We start from the raw sequence: 15777 nt of genomic DNA on the forward strand, positions 1-15777 counted from the left end.
TTCTTTCGTTTCTCTTTATCTTCCGAAGCATCCCCAGTACTTTTGGTCGCAGACGCCTGATATCGCACCGACATTCACGGCCTCGTACCCATCGCGGCGCGCAAAAGCTGGAGTTGCCATAGCAACCGGTGATCAGAGAGGGGGGGGGGGGGGGGGGGGGGGTATTATTTCTGTGTTTGTGAACATATTGAGGAGGTGATGGGGAAAAGATGTTTTTTTATAATCAGTCACCAGCTGGATAGCATTTGGTACTCAGCCAGAGTGATGGAATTTAATTTAACTAAGAACTGTACACATGTTGAGGTGTAGCGGAAAAGGGGAAAAGCTTCATTTGGAGATAATAGTATTGGTCCTCTTTACTCAAGTTAAAAGATCTGACTTCTTCTTCCACCACCAGACTTGTAAAAAAATAAATGCCCCCGCATGTTGTTGCTCCCCTTCGTCACGGGAACGCGACAGAAATAATAACGCGCCTCCTCTTTTGGTGACCATCCATGGACGGACGGCTCCTCTGGCAGAAGCCCCGCTGCACGACGTCATCTCAGAGCCCTTCTGAGATGTGAAATCATGAAGGGCACAGCGGGATTTGAACCCCCCGCCCCCACACACACACACACACACACACACACACACACACACACACACACACACACAGAGGGAGCGCTGCTGACACTTTACTGCCACTTGTAAAAAGGTCAGAGCCGGAGGCATCGGCTACAAAATGGAGGATGTGTCGTAAATGTGTGTTAAAGGTGACTTACTTTATGACAACTGATAGGATTTAACGTCAAAAAGGGCTTATTTGAGAATGTTTTTAACTGGTGTGTGTGTGTGTGTGTATGAACGAGACACACACACACACACACACACACACACTCACCGCCGTCTCTCAGCTTTCAGTCTTGACACGTTTTGAGGCTTCATACTCACTCGCTGCACAGCCCTTCTCTCTCTCTCTCTCTCTCTCTCTCTCTCTCTCTCTCTCTCTCTCTCTCTCTCTCTCTCTCTGTCAGTGTACAGAAGTTTGCATCTTTATTCCCGGGAGGAAATGGCGTTTATATGATTGCACGACGCGGACGTTGTTATGGCGAGATGACGGGTGAATGTTTCCCCGTTACGGCCCATCACAGCACTCAGAGGCCTCTTTAAAGCCGGCGGTTCCATCCACTTCCCCCCGGCGGGCCTCTTTTAGCATGCGGCATCACAGCCGGCGGTGACATTGAAATTAAAATTAGAACAACTGGAGATGCTAGATATTAGAGAGTGCTCTAACCCCCCAAAATGTTTGTTGTAAAGTAACAAAATATGGTGGTTAATGTAGACAGAACTGGATATTATTTTACCTGTAAAACGACTTTCAACTGTTTTTTAAATGTCTTTATACTCCTTTAAATGAATCAGACGACTCTTAAATGTCTCTGAACACTGAACACATCCCAGAGTGCCTCCAGCACATCGAGTATAAAGAGATCCTAACTTTGGATAAATTCTGAGTATGTGGAAGTGAAATATTAGATTGGGGACAAAAGAGTTTACGGATCAGAGAGAGTTCTACAAACCGTTTCCTCTCTCGTGAAGACGATTACCCTCCAGGAGGTGAATGTGTTTGTATTGAACTTAAATGATGGAGCTCAGTGGGCATCCGGCCAAGTGGAAGAGCTGTTCAAGTGTCTTCATGTCTGTTTATTATTTATTATTTACGGTACTGTGTATTATTGCTCGCCAAGATTCCCCGTGCTATTTCTGGCTCTCCGGAAATAACTCTGTGAGCTCATTTTTTTTGTCAAAGGCTGTTTAGGACTTATTTTTAGATTATATGAATGAATACGCGTGGTCACCGTGGTGATGCAGCTCCACAGATTTACTCCTGCCATATCTGTAACGGAGAGAAAGACTGTGAGCTATAGGGGGGGTGATTAATATGCACTAATGGCATCACGCATTTTGGGAAATCCACTTATTTCGCTTTATTGCAGAGAGTTAAGTGAGAAGATTGACGGAGGAAGTAAAATAAAAGCACCAGCACACATAAAGGTTCACAAATGGACACGGCCTTGTCATCACTGGGAAGTTAGTGGCCAAGATATATATATATATGTATATATATATAATATATATATATTCAGGTTCATCTGCCAGACTGAGATCACGAGATCGGGAAGGATGCCAACATTGTTGTGTGTGCCAGGAAGTGAAAAAAACCAAGATGTTTGTGTTACATATTACAGCGTATTGATTTTCCCGTCGTCGAGGGCATAAAGAACGGCCATTTGTTGCTTTACATCTCGAGCCTCAGGGAGATGATTGGCAACGCAGGACATATATATATACAACCGGTTTAATTATCTTCAATTGTCATTGCCGAACATCCTGAATGCACGCAGTGAACACCCCGGGAACACACACACACACACACACACACACACACACACAAACACACACACACACACGTGAGCCCTTCCTCATCATGACCACACAGGCGGAGAACAGGTCAGCCATGCCGTAATGTTTTACTTCTCGCAGCTCGAGGCCGAGGGACGAGCGTAGCTGCCACTTCCTGGTCCTCCCAGCTTCATCCATCAAGAGGTCAGGGGGGTCAGGAGGCCTCCGAGGAGAACCACGGTACCTCCAGCTTGGTTCTGTGTTCCAAAGAGCACACTGATTGGTGTTTGTGGTCCGGGATCACGTCCTTCTTGATGCATTCCGACCAAAAAATCAGCCCCCGCGTTGATTCAGGTACACACAAGATGACCCATGAAGTCCAGTTTGAGGGACAGATCCACGAGTTTGAAGGCTCCTCGCATACCACTGCACACATCGTACGTTTATTCACGCCATTCCCGCGAGGTAGACCGTAGCTATTCGGTGGTCACGTCGACGACCCCCGACCCCCCCACATTTTCATTTTGATTTAATCGAAGCCTGCAGCCGACTTGAGCTCTTTATCGTGGCGTTGCATTGAAGCCGTCAGGGCGCCGCTCGCCCTGGCGGCGACGCTCACCTGACATCTCTGCTGACATCTCTATTGTTCATGGAGGATAAGCCTGACCCTCACCGAGGGGGGGGAGGGGGGGGAGGGAGTCTTCGTCCCCACTCCCTCCTTTGCGTTTTATATCCTCACAGCTTCGGCAATATACTTGAACCGATGAATTGAGGTGGTGAGAGTGGGGGAGGCGTCACGAATAACCAAACGTGTTCATTACACGACACGTCGAGTCCACCTTTAACGTTTGAGAGAAGGTGCAACTTGAACCTGACCGGATGGTTTCCATGACGACGTTATTTGACGAGCCCTCTCGAAGCGATCGAAAGCGAGGAATCAAACATCCACCTCTTCGATAACTAGCAACCCCATCGGCGCTTTGTGCAGTTCGAAACGTCGGTGTGTGTGTGGTTTTTTTTTTTTGCACAGTATGACGGAGGTTTTCCTTCAGGTTGAGGATAATTGTGTCTTTGTGAATCAAAGTCAAATTGCACGCGGGTGTGCGCGGCGTTCACGGATCAAAGCGCTGCTGCTAATGCGACGTCAAAAGAGACGGGGAAGAGTCGGAGGCGACGACAGCGGCGTGAGACGGAGGAGAGAAAAGGTGACGATGAGTGAGAGCTCCATTCTTTTACAACTTCATATCTGTTATTCATTCATGGCAGTAAATGCGATGATGCGCGGATCGCGGGTGACACAACTTTACTGATGCAACCATGGCAACCTGGAGGATAGGATCCAGCATCTCGATAGGCTGTCGCCCCCGGCTGCGTCATGCTCTCCACCTTGGCTCTTCATGCGCTCCTCTTTCTGTCGTATCGTACCTGCAGTGAAGGTTCACGTAAATGCGTTTTAGATGGAGAAAAAAAAAAGATGCTCGCACTTAATGGTGAGAGTGGTGGAAGTGATACAGGAGAGCGCGAAGGAAAAAGGGGTCAAAGGTCAACCGCTGTTTCAAGTTTCAAGGTTGTATTTGCCATTTGTGCCTGAACCAGCAGTCCAGAAACACTGGAAATCTCTGATCGCGCTCCGAGTCCACAGTTTAGAAATAACACTATAATAAGAAAGGAAAAATATAAAAGAAAACACTATGCAGAAGGTGGTAATATGTACAGTTTTGGATACAGTTTTAAATTACAGACAGTAATAATATGTCACATATTGCACATCGTAGATGAAGTAGTCTGCATAGAAAATCGTCATTCCCTTGTTAATAATGTTATCCATCCATTGTACACAGAACACAGCAAGATAACAGTGAAATCAATTAGCGAGCGTGTGTGTGTGTGTGTGTGTGTGTGTATGTGTGTGTTCAGGGTGGATTAGCCCTAAAACTTTTGCAAACTACTTCCAGCAGACTTGAGCAGCAGCAGAGACTTCAGCTTCTGTCAAAGCCATCTGGAGCTGCTTTAATAAAACATGTTTGAACTGAGTCACATTTCTCTTCAACCGGGCTCTCCGTTTACGCAACGCGCAGCAGAGAGAACAGCGGCACGGGGAGAGAAGATAGTGTTGATGTAGTGTGTAGTGTGTGTGTGTGTGTGTGTGTGTGTGTGTGTGTGTGAGAGAGAGCTGGTGGTCGTGGGTGGGTGGGTGTCGGGCGTGCAGAGAATCAGAGTACGAACGTCACTTTAAAATGCAGCGTCTTCCCAGCGAACACATGACCGTCACTTCACCCAGTTTGAAGTCTGGTTTCTCCATTTCGTGGCGTGTTATGAATCACGATTAAAAGACGTGCCACACACGCAATGCGCGCTCTCGAGGAGTCTATTAAAAAGTTGGAGACTAACGATGACAAATGGCGCGTTTTCTGCCATTCAAAGGTTTTAAACCGTGATGATAACTTCTGTTCTTCAGCACACGTAAGCAAATTATTCCCTCCTCGGATTTATTGAGTCAATAAACACAGCCAGTTATTAAGAGGCTTGTGTGTGTGTGTGTGTGTGTGTGTGTGTGTGTCCTGGAGTAGAGACGAGGGGTGAGAGGGAACCAGAGAGCAGAGGAGGCGACCTCACAGGAGGACACTTCCCCTGCTCTCAATTACCAGCAATACCACAGAGAAAAGATCAGTTAGTTCATCTGCGCCGCCACACACACACACACACACACACACACACACACACACACACACACACACACACACACACCCTCCAATCCACCCAGCACATGTTTGACGCAAACAAACGCACCCTCGGCCCTGTTGCGACGTCCACATCTAATGATGCTCCCGTTGGTGAAAAATCACCAACTTCTCTTTACTTCTCCAACTTTAACTTTACTCACAGTGAGTATCGGGGGGGGGGTCAAACATGATTCCCGCATGTGGAGTTATCAACACTTCCTCTCTTTAGCATCCCACGGTGCCTAATGAGTCTCATTAGAAAAGCCGTTTAAACGGTAAAAAATACGTGTCGCACAGATTGTTGCGTTTCAGTTCACCCCGGATGCTCCCCGTGTGTGTGTGTGTGTGTTGGGGACGAGGTCAACGCACACATTTCATATTTCACACTTAAACAAATTCAATACGGCCCAAAAGTGGAATCAAATTGCACTGAAGATAATGTATGAAATAACAGGCTGAGTCCAATTTCACAAACACATCCCCTTGAGGTACGACTCAGATAGCTTGACTGCTACTAGCACACACACACACACACACACACACACACACACACACAGGAAGAGAAGAAAGAGGCAGCGACTCCTTATTGTATTCCTACAGATATCAGGGAAATTGAGTTTTTAAGGGAGCGAGCATCGCTCACAATGGACGTCGTGTCTATAAATGCACGCCGCGAAGGGCTTGTTATTCCATCTGTAGACGTTTATCGGCTTGTTAGTCCCAATCACACTGATCTTGAATCGGGAAGAAAAAAGGGGATTACATGGACATATATATGTATACGTATCAACAGGGACGATGTAGAGCCTTCCCTTTAATGAGGCTGTAAGTAAAAGCCTCTGCTCCGAAGGAACCCGTCTTAACGTCTCAGCGATCGTCCGGGATGTTTAGCTTATGTCAGCGAACTGTGCAGTAAAACTCAAAACTCTCCTCCAGCCATGAATGTCAATGAGATCCAGCAGCCCTTTAGTGCAGGGCCAGGATGTGGAGAGTTGAGGACTTTCAACCCGCCGAGAAAGAGACGGATGAAGTGGTCAGAAACGGAGAGAAAACCTGCAAAATGATTATTGCCGATAGTTTTCACATATTCGCGTCCAGTGAAAAGAATTGAAGCGCGATCTCCTCCCACGTCCGTCTGAATTGTGTTCACACAACCGGCCAATAGCGAAGCAAAGTTGACTTGATTTACAGTTGGAGCCCTCCGGAAAGGCGTTATAATGTCCCCTTAAGCTAAGTAAAAAAAAAAGGGAATGAACCACATGGTCAGGTGACGAAGAATCTTTGACCTGAACTGAACAAAATGGAACGACTAAGCAAAGTGACTCGTGGTCACCACCTCTGAGGCCCGAGGCCGACTCTCAGCTCCCATCGGACCACAGGGGGTCACGTCGTAATCCTGCGTAATTGCTTTTTTTTGGGATTGTCGTTTTAAAAAAGAAGAAGCCTCGTCTGCTATATAGTTTTTCCATTTGTCACCGGAGAGCCCGATCGAAAGGTCGCGCGCGCCCGTTCCTTCATGTGCTAAGTGACGCTCGTGGCATCACATCTCAGGATGACTCACTGAGAGGCTGTGGCCCCGGGCGGGGGGGGGGGGTGGAGAGCACAAGCCCCACCCAGGGTGAGTAGTGTCAGTCAGCAGCTCCCCACCGAGACCCACTGGACCCCAGAACGCTCCCCACTGGGACCGTTAGAGGAACGGGCCTCGTGGCGACACACATGGTTTTGGTTATTTTGTAACCATACATTCTTGCATTTTATTTTTATTTATTTTTAAAAAGGCACTTTTTGTCTTCTTTTTCTTTTACTTTAAGGAATCAAGCGCTCCCTCTCCGTGCCATCGCCTTCAAGGTCTTGAACAAGCGGGACCGAACATAACCATTCATAATGCAGGTTGTGCAATAACAGAAATGGTATTACACCTTCTTCAGAGGAACATCGTCCTTCATCCAGCATCTCGTTCTATTGCTCTGCTCTTTTCTTCGTCTGTTACTGCCACCAGCCGAAAAACCAACAAGCGACATCACCTCACTTGTCTTTCTGACCCCTTTGCAGAATCTACACGAGGCCTCACAACACATGCAGATTCGCTCCTGTTCTGCTGATATTATGGAGCCAGTAGATGTGTTCGTCCCTCGGGCTGCAGCTGCTTGCTCAAAGGCGGTGGAGGAGAGAAAGAAACTACCGTCTTGCGTTGCACAACATTGGGCAGAGGCAGATCGTGACTCGGCCCGGCAGCTGGATTCTCGCTAGCGTTGATGCTGCAATAGCATATTAGTATTTCTTCATTGACAGAAGAGCAAAATAATGATTTTTAAAAAAATGGCACCGTAGGCTCTCTTTCTGACGGAAACGATGGTTTCGTCTCTTCTACCGACTCCGAGAGTTTGACGGATGGTTCGTCCAATCGCCCGCTACGATAAGCGCCTCCTTGTTTTCTCCAAACCGGTTCCGTCGACGGCTTCTCGGACGGTTCTGTGTAACAAACCGTCCGGCGGGTCCGGGACCTGTTGGTGTAAACATGGAGAGAAGTGAACGCAAACGCTGCCAATCGTCACGCGTTGATATGTGTTAATGGTTTCTATTCGACCTTCTCTTCAAAGCACGTTGCACTAGTGCACAAACATAATCAGCTGGAGCCGGAGGCCATAAAGGAGCATCTTAACTCCCTTATCCTTTATCCATCTCTCTGAAATAATAAGCTTAAAGCTGTTAACATGTAAACTGCAAACCATTCATAATGAGGTAAACACAAGAGGCTCCTGAAAGAAAAAACACTTCCTGATGTTCGAATTGTTTTCATGAGGCAGTGCCAGACGTTGTGGGCAGGAGATGAGGAGATGAGGAGATGAGGAGATGAGGCGATGAGGCGATGAGGAGATGAGGAGATGAGGAGATGAGGAGATGAGGACATGAGGCGATGAGGAGATGAGGAGATGAGGAGATAAGGATTTGAGCATTTGTTGCGCTGTCGCAGCGAAAAGTCCAGCTTAAAAAATAAAAATAAAAAAAGATTAGTCGGAAAAAGGGACAGTCGAATATTTTACATAAAATGAATATTGATGATGCAGGTGGAGGCTGAGTTGAAGCATGAGTAAAACAACAGCAAGCATTATATCTGAGTCACGAACCTGCATCACGGCGTACGCCACCCACTCTGCTGTGACCTTCGATGGCTGATGTATAAACTCAGTACAGTGGAGTTCATCTCTTTGTGTTGCTCGTAAAAAAAAAAAAACTTGCACGACTTAAAGTTGATGACTTCCGCGCTGTCGCTTTCCGACCCCGCAGGTGGAAAGGTCAGAGGCATTTTAAGATAAACAAACACACAAATGGCATCCGCAGGGGGCGGGGCCGGGGGGGGTGGGGGTGTTGTCTTCAGGTATGTTTGGATCCTATGGCGAGCCTCCCTGTGTTCATCCACTGAGGATGTGTGTGTGTGTGTGTGTGTGTGGACCCCCTGCTGCCTGTGAGATCTCTGATGTGCATCAGTGGCTGAATGTTACCAGACCCCTCTAAACACAGATTACGAGACAACGTTAAAGCCCCCCAACCCTTCCCACTTAGAAGCGAGACACCCGGTCTCTGTTATGTGTGTGTCTCCTTAAATGTAACCATTATGTACTTATTTGAGTCATTTTGCATCCCTTTGTTGTCACTTAGCTTCTCTTTGTCGTGTTATGTTACATTATAAACTAAATATGTATTCCTTTGTGGTTGTGTTGCTGCTCTCGGTGGTTTCTTTGCGTCGTGTGTATGTCATGTACCCATGTGATCGTCGTGCATCTATTTATGGTTATTGTACATGTCGTTTTTTGCATCTCTTTGAAGGCTCATGCCCTTTGGTTTTGCCCCCCCCCCCCCCCCCCCCCCCCCCCCCCCCCCCCCGATACACATATCCGCATATCCACTACCACTGAAGAAGAAGAAAAAAAAAACATTGAAGTCCCTGCAACAACTCAGTGGGTGTTGAGGGCCGCTGACATGAAATGAGAGCCAAGGAAACGGACGTGGCGGGGCGGTGAGATGTGAACCGGGCCTCCAGAGCTAGCCTGCTGCTCGCCGCGCCCCACACGGCGTCTGCATCACAAGCAGCTGGTAGGTGGTGAGATGTGGTGGACGTCTGCTCGTGGGCAGATTGTCTGCACGTGTTCTGTTTTCAAGGAGATGAGAGGCTCTCCATTGACTGGGAAGATGGACTTCCTTCGTACAGCCAAAAGTCACAAGGGAACATCTGCTGTAAGAGAATAGTAGAAAACATTACAATAGACGCAGACTCTTCTCAAGGCTTTTGCGGCCGGTTGCCATAGTTATGAGTGGAAAAACACAGCTGAATGACAAAAAATATTAATAAAAGAACAAAACAAGCCTCCGCCTGCGTTGAGCTCGCCTGCGCGCTTTGCACAGCAGAGTATGCTAATAACATCCTGCCTGAAAAAAAAACAATAGACGGTGGATGCAAAAATTACATGGCTGCATGAATACGCCACTTGAGTCGCAGTTTTGGACGCCGTCCACTTAGTATTTCATTAATAGATCGGTGTATTTATGGCCGCATGGAGAGCTCCTCTGAAATATGTTGGCGACATTTTCCACTGTGTCCTTAATCCTTAAAAGATTCAAAATGACATGATTCATCAAGCTTTGCCCACTGCCACTTTCCTTCATTTCAGATCGGTGTTTAAAACTGATAACCGTGCCTCGCTGAGAACCAATTGTTCTGCGTGCGAAAATGCAATGACAATGAAGTAATCTGCAACCCAATCCTCTTGACACAGATACGACGTTGTTTGATGAGGCAGATCCTGCAAAGCTGGAGGTGGTCAACGTGAATACACTCCGGATGATGTGTTTAGTAAATTATTATTTGTGCATTTCAGGCACCAAAAAAGAAAAAAGAAGAAATTCCAGGAAAAAGAGTGCAGTCACTGTGAGAAGAGAAGATCAATACCTCTCTTGTGTCTGTGCATGATGTATGGAGCTGGAGCCAAGAGACACTTTTAGCTTGAGATGAAACAAGACAGCCGGCTCACTCTAAAGTTAGAAAAATATGCCCACAGACATCTAATGTCTTCACGCCGTGGCAGAAAAACAATGTGCTTTACGTTCCGCGTGTGGCTGGAAGTGGGGAACCGTGTCGGTAAATAGCCATTTGTAAATACTTAAATTTAGTTTTCTAAGTATTTGCCCGTTAGAAACTAAGCAGGCAAAATGAATGCGAGACCCGGCGGGCCTCATAAACGTCAACAGTATAGTTTCATTCATTTGATTTGGCGCCACCTTTATTTATCGTCGTCCCTTTGAGATTTAAAAGTCTCAGGGAGGCCGAGACGCATTCAAAGTTCCACTTAAAACCAACAGCAAAGCGAGGTCAGTCCTTTAAAAGACCCCAAAAAAAGTCTGTCGTTCGTTGGCCGTTGTGCATTTGTTGTTGCGACGACAAACAAACAAACGTCTCTTGAAAAATCTCATGAATAATGTTTTGTGCATATCGGTGGCCATCGCTTATCTTCCGGCTCCTCGAGCGCACACGGCACCGAGCGGGGGACCTCGCGACCTCGCGAGCCCACTCGACGACCTCTGCTGCACCGTTGGAGAGGCCTCCGTCATGAAGGGCCCTAAAGCTTCGCCCGAGCGTCCATTGTCAGTGACGGTGTTCTCAGCTCACGAGAGGCTCTCAGATCAGCCCCGTGGAACAAAGTGGCCTCTCCAAAAAGCGCCCGCAGAAGAGTGTCACCTCGAGCCCACAAATAGAAGGAGAGGAGTGGATGATGATGATGATGATGATGATGATGATGATGACGATGACGACGGTGACGGTGATGAGCCTAAAGGTGATCGATAGATTCCACAACAATGGATTCGGGTTGTGTTTTTTGGGGGTTTTTTTGCGTGAAATGTACTGCACACCGCCGCCATGGCAACCGCTGACGTCGGCGAGGTCAGAAAAAGCGAGGAGGTGTGGGGCGGGTGGGCAGTGGATCCGACGGTAGGCAGACCTGCGGAGCGGAGGTGGTGATTGTGGCTCTAATGGTTGTTCAGGCTGGGGGGGGCGGGGGGGGGGGTGGTGAGGGCCCTTCATTGCACTTCTGTCAGGTTAATGACTCCACAGCATGATTACTCAGGTTAGTCCACACAGTTACATAAACCACCACTCTAAATGTGGAGGGGGTCCTGTTGCCGTGAAGTCCAGATGGTGGCACAACTTTCTGCAAATAGGTGTGTTACTCGGTTACCCGAAATGATCTTTCTTTGAGGATAAAGTCAAAAGCAAACTTATTATCTGAAATCTAAATTGGGCTTGATTTAGTAATATGACTGTGGTAATTTAATATACGAAAGCCCCATAAAACATTCATCCCGTTTCAAAATATTCCGCATACAATCTATCTAGACGCAGGGCCGTTCCGATTGAACAGTCACACGCTCCCTTTGCATCCCCAATAATTATGTCCCGCTATCACAGTCCCATCGTCCTTTTATATTTTATTCAGCGCCTCCAGCAGAGCGTTCACCAATTAGCAAAGTAGCACATTCTTGTGATGCACTGCTGCAGCAACGATGTTTGACAAATGCAACTCTTACCCCTCTTCAGTTATACCCTGCAATCCCTTTCAGCCGCGTGCAGGGATTTTGGTCGGCATATTGATTTGCAATTACCAGATGGTGTTCTTTTCACAGCGAGAAATTGCCATTTCATTTTTCTCGCTTTCGAAATGCTGTCTAATTTATGAGCTGTGGTTTGGGCTGTTAATGGCTTTTTAAAAAAAAAAAAGATGTAACCTGGTTGAGTCATGAGATATTCACTGAATGTGGCCGCTGCCTGTCAATCAGTTTACCGGGCAGAGACCCCGAGTATATTTTTTATTTTTTTATTTGTCTCCCACACACTCGCTCCTCAATACATTTCTAGGGATTTAGAGATGAATGATTTCAAGTTCCACAGCTTGAAACAAAATCATTGCCAGTGCCTCCGGTGCCACGGTTGAATTGTAGAGTCAATTTATAATAAATGATAGCGCGTATCACTTTCCAACATGAGAGTAGATTTTTAATAACAGCGAGTATTTTCTATCTATATTGGTGCTTCTTCTTCTGTTATTACTTGGTATCAAATCGGAACCACATGTTGTGTTATTGCTCACCCCGACATAAAAGCCAGGACTGTACATTTCAATACGATTCTACTATAATTGGAGCCATTTCTGTCATTTGTAAACGCTTCATTAACTATAATATCAATGTATGAAGATATATCTATTTCACCCTATAAGACCTTGAAAAGACTCTCATTAAGGGAATCAAGGGAGTCAAAGATTATGTTTCACGACCTTTGGACTGTAGGCACATAATCACAAAATGATACTCGATGGGCACTCAGTTAATATGCCGTAATGTAGTCAAGGGCAGTACCCCCCCCCCCCCCCCCCCCCTCACCCATGCAATTTGAACAGGGCTGTGAGAGAGTTGGCCAAAGGGGGACCACTTTGCTTGTAACTCTCCAAAGGGTCGACAAGCCGAGCGCCAAGGAAGCTCCAGCGCTCTCCCCTCACTTTAATTAAAGACTCCTACCGGACAAGAGTTAGCAATTAGTGTCTCCTCAACTACGGTATGTCACCAGGGAGGTGCCGAGAGGAACTCCCACTCTCCCATTAATGTTTAAACTGGCCCGATTGAACTGAATTATTCAGTGAATCACTCGTCCTCTGTGGGTAAGTACCTCCTTGTTGGTTTGGTCCTCAGGCCTGAGTCGATGTGATTACATGGGCAGCGGCAGTAGCTGTGGGTTATTCAGTGGTTGGTGTTGTCACGGAGGGATTGTGAAACATAGACTGCGAACAGGGAAACTGCTTAAGCGTAGAATGTGAAGACAAGGGTCAAAGGTATCGTTTAGGACGAGAGGCCGCGTCGTCTCCAAAGTCCTTTCTTTAAACCCGGCGCTGATTTGTACATTTTGAACACGCACAGCGCTTTACAAAATAAAATGGGCACGTGTTTACTTCTTCACGGTCAAATTAGGCTAACGCCGGCACTAGGCGTTAGCAACGGACTAGCCACATGCCCAAGAATGGTAGGCCTACATCTGGTTGTCTGTTTCCTCTGTCCGTGTTGCTATTTTACTAGAAAAGATAAAGCCTATTTACCAACAGGTAATAGTAAAGGTTTTACATGTACCAGCTAGCTTATTCGAGCTCGTAGCAAATGTTTCTAGCTAGGCGATACACACGTACACGGGTTGGGCATTATTGAATACAACAAGAGCCTGTGACAGTGGCTTTCAGTCCATGGTCAGAGTACATAATTCACAGTCCCAGCTTCTAACTCTGTATAAAACCACATTTCTGTAGCATTTAGGAGCATGTGTTGGCAGAAATGGGATTATTATTTTCATAAGCATGTTGTCTTAAGTTTATAATCGCCTGCAAAGAAGAATGGTTGTGTTTCCGTCACCTTGGAATAAGCTATTTATATCTATGCACAGAGCAGGTCGTCACATTACATTTAGCTGACGCTTTTATCCAAAGCGACTTACAATCATGTTACATTTATACGCAGCTACAGGGAACAATTCAGGGTTAAGTGACTTGCTCAAGGACACATCGACTAGGGCGGGGATTGAACCGCCAACCCCCTGATTGAAAGACAGACCTGCTAACCACTGACCCACAGTCTCAATGGACCAACCAAACACTGGCTCTAATTAGGGCCTTTCATCGCGTTCACCTTATCGGCAAACGGGAGAAGATACAGTCGGTTTGCAATCTGCAATCTCACCGCCGGATGCAGCCAGATTCGACACACTTCACCTTTACAGAGATAAGTGTTAGATAAGTGCGCTTTTGAGTAACTACATGGGGTATGTCGGAGCTCTGGAGAGAGCCGGGCTGGCTGCTTCCCTTGCGTTCCATTGGCTGTAGGTCTGCATTCAAAGGGTAAACTTATGGCATCGATCTCGTTCGTGGAAGAAGGTGAATAAGCGTATTTTTACAAAATGTCAAACTGTTCCTCAAGCCAGAACTATTAACTTATAGCTGCTTCTGGAAATAATGAGCACAATGTTGATAGTGATTTTATTTTGTAATCTTTTTTTTTATCAGGAAGCCTGTGGTTGGAATACAGACCACAGTGGTACCGCCAGTTCCTTCAGTCTACAATCCCATTGTTGTTTTCCTCGGTCCTCATAATTTATGACCACTTACAGACAACAATCCCACACAGACATCGTCGCATGTGCACTTCTTGGACGGCATTGCGTGCGATGTCATTTTCCAATTCATTCCACATTTGTTGGGGGGGGGGGGGGGTGGGGTACATTTCATGACCCTATAGGAGCTTATGTAACATCATCCTTTCAGAATAGGTATAATTGTGCCCGGGGTTCAGATTGTCCCAGCACACACACAACACACAACACTCGTACTCCTCCCAATTCGTTATTCACAACCTTTCTCCCAGAAGCAGTCAGAACAGGGCTTTTGTTGTTGTTTCTATCTGTTTACTGACTTGGCTGCACGTCTTTACTACGACTCCAACCATTTGGAGTTCGCATCCATTTTTTTTTTCTCCTTCTACAAATCTGTCGCAATGTTTCAAGTGAAGCCTGCTCGGGTTATCTCCACTGAACCAAAAAAAATTCTGCCGTCGCTTCTGGCATCCTACACGTTCCCATTGTGTAAACAGCGGTTACCGTGGTAACAAGCACACCACAATAAGGGGCATCTTAGGAGACAAACATGCCGTGCTGTGCCGTGTGATAGATTTACATAATCAAGGACGTTTACTGTACAGCCACTCTTGAACATCTCCACAGCAACAACCCATGGAGGTAGTTCTGTTCCACCCTCGCCGTCTCCACTAACACCGAGCTCACCCAGATGTAATTCTCACAGACCGAGGCAGCTTTAATTCCCTGGAGCCCTTTCCACGATTTACCAAATAAGAGAATAAGCGGATAGCGTTGACCCTTAACACATGTAGTGACACATTTCCTCGACACTGTAACCGCTCACCGGTGTTTTCCCTCTGCATACATATGCCTGGAGCAATGTTTACGGGGGTAATTGGACGAGTTTGTTCTCTCGAGCCAACAGATGTTCCCTTGCAGTCACAGCTGTTAGCTTTATTTGCTAATCGAGGATTTCGGAGGAGATCAACAAGCTGTTGTCTCAATAGAAGAAAAAAAATACTAATTTAAACTTGCTTTTTGTTTTTGTTGACAATTGTTACATACAAAGGTGGAATTTTTCTTACAGTTTCTACTCAGACCGTCAAACTCCAGGAGGATTGGAACATGTGCTGGGCTTCATTGGAGGCTTCCTTAGAGGCTTCATTAGAGGCCCATCACACGCTGTGCACCGTGTGTGTACATGTGTCCCAGTAACAAAGGAAGCCATGACAGCCGCTGCCGAGGAAGCAGGACAAATGTCGCCGACCTACATTCTGTACGCCGGGAGGAACAGAACCCATCCACAATCTAATCACCGGCAGCCTTGTTCCTCTGTGCAGCAAACAGGATTTACTCTGCGGACGCTCCATCACGGAGAAAGTACATCTTGGGCCTAATATCATCTTCCTGTCACAAGGAGGATTTTCTGTCTTTTCTTCTGAGTTAGTGTCGTTTAAAAAAAAAATAAGCGTTATCATTTTCATGTTCATATCTTAAAGTTTCCACAAG

This window comes from Cyclopterus lumpus, chromosome 5 (genome assembly GCF_009769545.1).
Source record: "Cyclopterus lumpus isolate fCycLum1 chromosome 5, fCycLum1.pri, whole genome shotgun sequence".
Classification (NCBI taxonomy): Eukaryota; Metazoa; Chordata; class Actinopteri; order Perciformes; family Cyclopteridae; genus Cyclopterus; species Cyclopterus lumpus.